Source organism: Micromys minutus, assembly GCF_963924665.1.
Source record: "Micromys minutus genome assembly, chromosome: 33".
In the NCBI taxonomy this organism is placed as follows: Eukaryota; Metazoa; Chordata; class Mammalia; order Rodentia; family Muridae; genus Micromys; species Micromys minutus.
In genome coordinates this window covers 17,111,550-17,121,315 of record NC_137968.1, presented here as the reverse complement: position 1 = coordinate 17,121,315, position 9,766 = coordinate 17,111,550, and positions in this window count along the sequence as shown.

The window sequence follows — 9,766 nt, the reverse complement described above, 5'->3', positions numbered from 1 at the left end:
TCAGTCCCTGCTTCACTCTTTGTTCCTGTATTTCCTCCCATGAGTATTTTGTTCTCCCCTCTAAGAAGGACTGAAGCATCTACATTTATGTTCTTCTTCTTCTTGAGCTTCAAAAGTCTCTGAATTATATCTTAGGTATTCCAAGCTTTTGAGCTAGTATCCACTTATCAGTGAGTGCATACCATATGCATTCTTTTGTGACTGGGCTACCTCACTCTGGATGATAGCTTCTAGTCCCATCCATTTGCCTAAGAATTTCATGAAATTATTGTTTCTAATAGCTCAGTAGTACTCTGTTGTGTAAATATACTATACTTTCTGTATCCATTCCTCTGTTGAAGGACATCTGGGTTCTTTCCAGCTTCTGGCTATTATAAATAAGGCTGCTATAAACATGGTGGAGCATATGTCCTTGTTATGTTGGAAGATATTTTGGGTATATTCCCAGAATGGTATAGCTGGGTTCTCAGGTAGTACTATGTCCAGTTTACTGAGGAACCCTCAGATTGATTTCTAGAGTGGTTGTACCAGCTTGCAATCCTACCAACAATGGAGAAGTGTTCTTTTTTCACATTCTCGCCAGCAACTGCTGTCACCTGAGTTTTTGATCTTAGCCATCCTGACTGGTGTGAGTTTTTTTTTTTTTTTTTTTTTTTTGTTTGTTTGTTTGTTTGTTTTTGCCACACACATTCAACCATTTTGTAATGCTTTTATTCATGTTTTTAATCTTCTGGTTGGTGTGATGGCTAAAATGGGCTTTTGAAGCTAGACCCACAAAGATGTAAACCTGTTTGACTACCTTTTTAACTGTGTAGCCTAAGGCAAGTGGTTTAACTTCCATGGGCTTGCTTTTCTGTGTAGTGAGAGCAATGACATACTTTTCTGTTTCAGGGATTTGTACAGACTCAATGTTTGCCCTCTCTTATAGTGTCTCATCTGCATTAGGATTTCTCGTATCATAGCACAGCAACTTATTATGAAACTGTACTTTAGTGTCTGGAGAAAGTACCTGGCCTGCTAGGCCAGAACGTGAATTGGAGTCAAAAGCCCCAGTGAACATCTACAAATGTTTACAGTTCCTCCTCCACGCAGCACCATTAGGCACCACCTCTGGGGGCATCTCAGGGGGCAGTTGTTCTGAGAGTCCCGAGAAGGGGTACTGTGGAGAACAGCATCTCTTGTGGCCAAGAAAGTAGCAGGGTAGAAAGGAGAGACTGGTCACTAGAGGGAACCCAACAAGTAGTGGAGGAAAGGAGAGACTCCATCCTGAAGTGAGAACTGGAATGTTCCCATTCTCTGCTATAGGTAGAAACAAAGGGCCCAGGCAAGCCTTGAGTCAAGGCGGGGATGAGTAACACAGATAAATTATCTCAAAGCAGGTATGTATGTAAATGAATCCTTCATTATTTTTGTCTAACTAGTATCTAGTCTTAGACTTGCTATCAGTTCCTGCTGTATCTAGGTAGATAAGTACCTGGACACATAAACGGGCCCTTTGTGCAGGACTAGGTAGTACACATTCAGTAAACACATACTTCAATAATTAAACGTGACAGAAGAATAGAAAAGAAAACGTGCATTGAGCTAGGGTCTGTATGTCTGACTTGTGAAAGTCATGAACGTCAAAGCTGGAGACCAGCCTGGGTAACTTAGAATGATGTGTCCAAAATAAAGATAGATGTATGGCTCAGCTTGAACAAGGCACTGAGTTTAACTCCCAGCAATGGAAAGGAAGAAAGAAAGGGAGGAGGGAGGCAGGAAAGAAGTAATGTACAAATAAGCTTTTTTTGTAAGCAGGAATATATATATATATATATAGTATATAGAGATTACACATATGCTATATATATGTGTGTGTAACATATATTATATAGTATATAGAGATTATACATATACACATATGGTATATATATGTATGTGTATATATATATATACACACACATATACACATATGCTATATATATGTATATGTGTATATATATATGTGTATATATATATATATATGTCTCTATCTATATATGGAAGTTATGCCACTGGGGCTGAAAGTGGGCTCCCCATAAGAATTATAGACTAAGTATAGACTAAAAAAAATCCTTAGTATCAAGCACTAGAAATCTCCTTTAGAATATTTGCTCAAGGTGGTCCTAGTGATGCCACAAACAATACAGACTACAGCTGCTGTCTTTGGATGTCCCTGAGATTTTAGGTGGGCCCCTATTAAGACCCCACACATTTAGGACATAGGGCTCAGATGATTCAAGCTAGATCTATCTTTAAACCAGCTTTCCTGCAGTCTAGGTTCCATGGTACCAGAAAATACATAGCTAGCTGCTTGAAGGGGTTACACAGTTAATAGTCCTACCCTGGCTTGACATCTATGAACCACAACAGTGACCAGCGTGGCAAGATATCCATATGCTGGTGGTTACAAGCTGCTGTTTGCTTGACCTGCTCAGAAGGGAAATCATGCCTAGTACTAGAAACCTAGGCAACTTCTTGGTGCTAGAGAGAGCATGCATGGGTCTTAGAAGAGAATAAGGAGTGGAAAGACTGAGAGCCAGGATGTCAGGAAGTCTACAGTGAAGCAGTCTCCCCCAGAAATGGCCACACACAAAATCTAAACAATGGCAGTACCAGACGTGCTAATGTGGAAGTCTTATGGGGTCACGCCCCTTGCTTGACATGGAACTTCAGGCAGCTAATAACTGGTGAAAGAGGGAAAGATGGCCTCTCCCGGGGTGAGCCCCCTAGTTGGTTATCCAATACAAAATAGCCAGCCCTGAAATGGTATATACCCAAACTGGATTCAGCAGACTGCGCCATATATTGAATATGTACACGTAATAACAGTCATTGGGGAAGAAGCAGCTATCAGTTTGAGAGTGAGGGAAGGATATGAAAGGAGTTGGGGGAGGGTACTTGAGAGAGGCTAGAAGGGGGAAAGAAAAGGGGGATGTAATAGAGATGTATTTTAATTAAAACGCAAAACAGCAAGCTCATAAATTTCTTAATATAAAATTATTGTTACTTCAACATGTTTTTTTTTTTTTACAACACCATTTCTTTCACGTGCTTAAGTATATTGGATGCACAGAAACATGTACCACATGTATGTCTGTGGAGACCAGAAGAGGGTCTCCAGTTCCCCAGAATTGCAGTTACAGATAGTTGGGAGCCATTATGTGGGTGACAGTCATTGGATTTTGGAAAAACAGTCGGAGCTCTTAAACACTGGGTCCTCTCTCTGGCCCCCAAAATATTATTTCCTGAACCAAGTGTGACTTTAAAAAGCAAAACCAAACCAACCAACCAACCAAACAAACAAACAAAAAACCCAAAAAAAAAAAAAAACCCAAAAAGCCAAACAAACTGCTTGAGGCTCCACAATCTCCCTACCCCCCTTACCCCTCTCCCTTTTGCTCCTCCACCCACTCACCCACTCCCATCTTACTACTCTAACATCCCGCTACTCTATGGCACCCAAGCCTCCACAGGACCAAAGGCCTCTCCTCCCATCGATGCCAGATAAGGCCATCCTCTGCTGCATATGCAGTTGGAGCCACGGGTCCCTCCATGTGCTCTTTGGTTGGTGGTTTAGTCCCTGGAGGCTCTGGGGGGTGGGTCTGTTTGATTGATAATGTTGTTCTTCCCATGTGGTTGCAGACCCCTTCAGCTCCTTCAGTCCTTCCCCAACTCTCCCTTGGGGGGGGATGCTTCAGTGCTATCTAGAAGGGGGAATCTCATTAGAGATAGAGGGAGGGAGGGATCTTGGAGGGAAAGAGAAGGGGGGAAAGGGTCAGGTGTGGGAGGAGACAGAGAAGTACAGAGGTTCAGGAAATTGAATGGAAGTGTGTAGCAGTGGGGGATGGGGAACTGGGGGTCGCCACTAGAACATCCCAGGAGCAAGTTTCCCAGGTCCCAACGGGGATGACATTAGCCGAAATACCCAACAAAGGGGAGACAGAAACTGTAGAGACCATATCCAATGGATAGGCATGCCTCCCCTGTTGAGGGATGGGACCACCCACCCATCTCATCTCAAAAGCTTTAATCCAGAATGGTTCCTGTCTAAAGGAAATACAGGGACAATGACTGAAGCAGAGACTGAAGGAACAGACATCCAGAGACTCTCCCACCTAGGGATCCATCCCATCTGTACACACCGAACCCAGACACTATCGCTGACAAGAAGCTTGCTGAAAGGAGCCTGGTATAGCTAGCCCCTGAGAGGCTCTGCCAATGCCTGACCAATAGAGATGTGGATGCTCGCAGCCAACCAAAAGATGATCTCCTAAGTGAGGACTTGGGACCGCATTGCTAATTGAGTATTGGTGAGGGTGTTCACATTGTGCTAGGTGAGGAAAAGGGCATTGACCCGGATTTCACTGAGTTTCTCATGTATCTGGGGATAAAAGGCGCACACAAATTTAATATGGAACCCATAGCAGAGGGGCATGAATGCTGACCATCTGTCTGTGGATTCGGATGAAATCACATTGACATCAGGGAAGGACTTCAAGAAACGCAGATTGACTTAAACCTTTAGGGTTTAGATGAGTGGGTTCTCAACCTGTGGGTCGCCTGCTTTCTGTAGATTAAAGGACCCTTCCACTGAGGTCACCTAAAACCATCAGAAAACACAGATATTTACATTACTATCCATATCAGTAGCAAAGTTACAAAGTAAAAATGAAAATAATGTTGTGGTTGAGGATTGCAGAATTTGGAAGGTTGAGCACCTCTGATTTAGAAAGAAAAGAGAGCCTTCTCAGCTACTTCAGTCCTTTCTCTAGCAAACTCATGGGAAGAACAAAATTATCAACTAACCAAACCCACCACAGCTCCCAGCAACTAAAACACCAACCAATGAGACCCATGGCTCCAAGTACAAATGTAGCAGAGGACGGCATTTTCTGGCATCAATGGGAAGAGAGCCCTTTGGTCCAGTGAAGGTTCCTGTTTCCAGAGTAGGGGAATGCTAAGGTACTGAGGTGGGAGAGGGAGGTTGAGAGAGGGAGCACCTTCATGGAGGCAATGGGAAGGGGAGGGGGAGGGGATTGTGGGAAAGGGATAACATCTGAAATGCAAACACAGAGAATAGCCAATAAAAATCAATCTACATACAATAAAAATAATTACAAGAGTAAGAAAAGAGAGAGGCTGGGGCGTTAGGCTAAGGAGAAAGTACAACCAACGCTGCAGACAGCTATGAGTCTGAAGAAGTTGGTGCTTCCTGCTGGAGGGAAGGGACAGGGCTTGTTGGCAATAAGAGGAAAATAAAGATGGATATGCATTTTTAAAAGACCTGTCTTACTTTTTTTTTTTTTTAAAACCAGGTCGTGGCAATGATATAAGACATAGATGTTGCTTGGCATTTCCTCCTGGGTATATTCCTTCACTGCCGATAGAGGGGAACCACAGACCAAATGGACAGTTCTATCATTTTTGTGAATGGAGGGGTTCACTGGAGTTATTTACAAAAGGATGGGTGACTCCAGCAACTGTATCACCAAAACTCCCATCTCAACATGCATGAAACTATCATCAGAGTCTTCCGTACAACCTGCAGTAGCTGCACCCTCAGTCTTGTGTCCCCAAGCAGCTTACTGTCTCCACATCATTTTTGGTATCCTGGACTACTGTGTCTCCTACTGACTTGTCTCATGAGCCTAGGGACAACTACCCTTGCTGGGTAAGTTTACATCTCAGGGAAATGGCTACATTATAACTTGTCTAAGTGTATTCTTGCAAGGGGGAGATGGAACTGAGGGATTAAGCCACTGGCAGAGTTTTGCATGTTTAGCTCTTATAAATATGTAAGGTTTCTTCTGCAAAATCTTTTTGGGGGAGGAAGTGAGAAGATTCTATTTGTCCCTTGAAGAGTAACAGGCTGAAAAACTTTCTCCAGAGACCAGGTACTAATCAAAATGGGGAGTCAGGTCCCAAGAACCACACACTGGCTGACTCTTGAGACCTCTGAGCTAGGGGAGAATTGCTTCCATTACCTGCTAAGAAACATCGTCTACTGTCCCAAAAAGATCAAGTGTTAAGAGTGAGTAAAGAAACACAATGCTTTGGCAAGTAAACGTCCTTTCTGTGACATTTTGACAACCGGAGGTGGATTTCTAGATCCAAAGGTAAAAGGAGAGAACCAAGTCCCAAAAGTTGTCCTCTGATTGCTACACATAACTACATGTACCATGTATGCATGCACGCAGACACGCACCAGAATGCTTCATACCTAATAATAATAATAATAATAATAATAATAATAATAATTTGACAAAATAACCCAATGTGAACAAGATACTCATTATGAAATCTTTTGAAGGTCCACGGGAGAAATAAAATAAAACAGAAGCCAGTTTCTCCAGGAAACACCCTCGATTCTTTGAACTCACTGGGTCAGCAGACCACAGGACAACCTTGCACGGGTGGGTGAGGCCAAATCTCTCGTAGGATGCTTCACTTTGAGCATCACGAGAGAACAAGCTTGGACCACTTAATTCACGACCTGCCACGGAAACTACATTATGCTTACTTCTTCCTCACCTGGACTATTGTTGGTGTCTTGGCAGGCTCTCCATTCATCTGCCATGCTTTTACTGCCTATTCAAAACACAGAGACATTTAATTTTTTTTTCATCCCACCAGCTGTAATTCTCAAACCACCCTTTATTGTAGGCAATTATATCAGCTTTCTGTTTCGTCAGAGAATTCAATTTAAGATTTTAGTGCCAGTGGTTAAAGTACTTACTTCATACACAACTCAAAGTTTCTGTGGGTTTAATTCACAATTGTTTCTGTTCACACTCTATGTTCTTAAATTGATTTATTTGGTAGCTGTGCCATCTGCAGATTTTAGCTACTCTGCTTTCACAAATGACTCCCCGCCCCCATTCTTAAAGCTGTTTTGAAAACCATTTCCCCACCTTACTACAATTAAAGCTGCATCTCTTCTTCATCTTCCAGAACTGAACATCAAAATAGCCTCGTCTCTTTGTGTCTTTATCTGGCTATATTGTTACCCTTTGGGGCATATACAGCCATAACGTTTTAACTACAGAGATGTTTGGTAAAATATGAGCGGAAGACCCCAAATTTCACCTTTGCTATATGCACCATAAAAATTTAAATTTCAGTAGAATAAAGTCATTCCGTTAAATTGTTTTGTCATGTTTTGAGAAAGGGTATCACATTTATGAACGTGAAATACAGGGCTGTTGGAGAGTCTGAATGAGTGACTCTCTAACTTGCATTCCAGAACTTTGTAATTCTCATTCAGGTACAAACACTCGTTGCCTGCTGCCTGGAGTCTGTGATGAATGGTAGTTAGAGTAAATTTGGAATCCAGGTTAATTACTATGTCAGTGTAGAACAAACTGTGGCCGTGTTCAGCTGGAAATGGGGACAGAGTGAAATGAGGTCTTTCTTGTGACTCCACTGGACCTGCTTAATGTCTTTAAAGTGCCAGGACCTTGGAGTGGAGGAGGAGCCCCCAACTGTAATGCTCTTTGCTTTGCTGAAAGACACTGTTTATAGTTTGAAGTCATCTGCTTGCATTAATGGTGTGGACCGCAAGGGCAGCTGAAGAAGCAACTCCACAGCTAAGAGCCTGAACTCCTATGATAGCTGAACAACTGCTTGTAACTCCATTCCCAGGGGATCTTTTGCCCTCTTCTGGCCCCTGTGGGACACCAGACACACACACACACACACACACACACACACACACACACACACACACACGCCACGCATAATACACAGAGACACATGCAGACAAAACACCCATACACATAAAAATGAATGAAAATTAAAGCCAAAAGCACCCCCTGCTACCCAAAAAAACACTTCTAAGATCTTTGCTCCAAACACTACCCAAGATTCTTTCCAGATCAATAAACCTGAACACAGCAATGACTCTTACTGTGGCTTCGAGTGATCACCGGAGGCACTGAAAAGCCCACTGAAGTCTGGATCCCACCCAAAATTCTGATTGACTTGGTCCGAGTGGCTTTGATAGAGAGAACCAACCTTACCGTTTCCCACAGTGGGCTCTAATGTTTAGCTGAGGTGGAGCAGTGCTGTTAGGATACTAAAAGCCATAACAGTAAATATGGTTTCATTTATTTTTATACCACCACTGCTATATTTTGAAACTTCTACTAAAATACTCACAACACTTTTCAGTAAACTGCTTAGAATGTCTCAGTCCCAGTGGTAGATCACCTGGAAAACTTGTTGAAGATGCAGATCTTTTTTAGGAGTGTACTTTGGTTTCTGACTCTGTGCATTAGTAATAAATCCAGAGCGTGCATATGAAAACGTACAGCCCCAGTGACCCTTGTGTGTGCCCACACACTGCTTCCGAAACCCAGCTAAAGAGAACAAGAAAAACGGGTTCAAGTAGGTCTAAGGGCAAACTACTCTACGGTTTTATGTTCCAACCATAAAAGATTAACACACCTTAGACCACAAAAATAAGCCAAATAAACAAACACAGGTCTATTTTATTTTTGATAATGTGCTAGTAATGATTTGAGTCCATAATACATACAGTTCGGTGAAAGCAAGACTTTGAGGGGAATAAATCAAGGCAATGCCAATCTGTATAAAAATATAATTAACAAAATACTCAACAAACCTAATATCATTAATGCTTTAGTTTTAGAACAAAAAAAAAAAATCCACCTCTTGTGTTTAAAAATTTTCTATCGAGAATGTTTTCAATTCGTTTGAGAAAAAAAAAAAAAAAAAAAAAAAAACCCTTGACACTTCTGTGCTTCAGAGGATTAGAGAAAAATTTAAAGCCTCCAATGTGTGAGAACAATTTAAGCATGCCCAGGGTAACTTAACACTTTCAGACTTTAGGATAGGCACACATTGTAGTTTAAGGCTAAAAATCCCCTCTGTCTAGCATATGCTGCAGTGGGAATTTAGGGAAAGAAAATGAATCACTCGAGCTGGAACTCCATCAAAATGTCAAATTAACACATTTCGGCTGGTAACAGTGCCATGGGATATAATGTCTGAGTGATCAAGGCCAGAGGTTGCCAAGTCCAGAAACGAGCCCTCATGATATGGTCACCTGATTTTTGACAAAGGAGCTGTAAACATTCAATGGAAAAAGGACAGCCTATTCAACAAATGGTGTTGGTCCAACTGGCACTCAGCATGCAGAAGAATGAAAATAGACCCGTTCTTATCTCCTTGTACAAAGCTCAAGTGCAAGTGGATCAAAGATCTCCACATTAAACCAGGTACACTGAAACTATTAGATGAGAAAGTAGAGAAAACCTTAGAACACATAGACACAGGAGAAAATTTCCTGAACAGAACACCAATGGCTCGAGCTCTAAGGTCAAAGATTGACAAATGGGACTTAATGAGATTGCAAAGTTTCTGTAAGGCTAAGAACACTCTCAAGAAAACAAAACGGCAGCCAACAGAATAGGAAAAGATCTTTACCAACTCCACATCAGATAGAAGCCTAATATCCAAGGTATACAAAGAACTCAAAAAGCTAGACACCAGAGAATCAAACAACCTTATTAAAAATGGGGTACAGACTTAAACAAAAAGTTCTCAATCGAGGAATATGGAATGGCTGAGAAACATCTAAGGAAGTGCTCAACATCCTTAGCCATCAGGGAAATGCAAATCAAAATAACCCTGAGATTCCACTTCACACCAGTCAGATTGGCCAAGATCCAAAACTCAGATGACAACAGATGCTGGCGAGGATGTGGAGAAAGAGGAACACTTC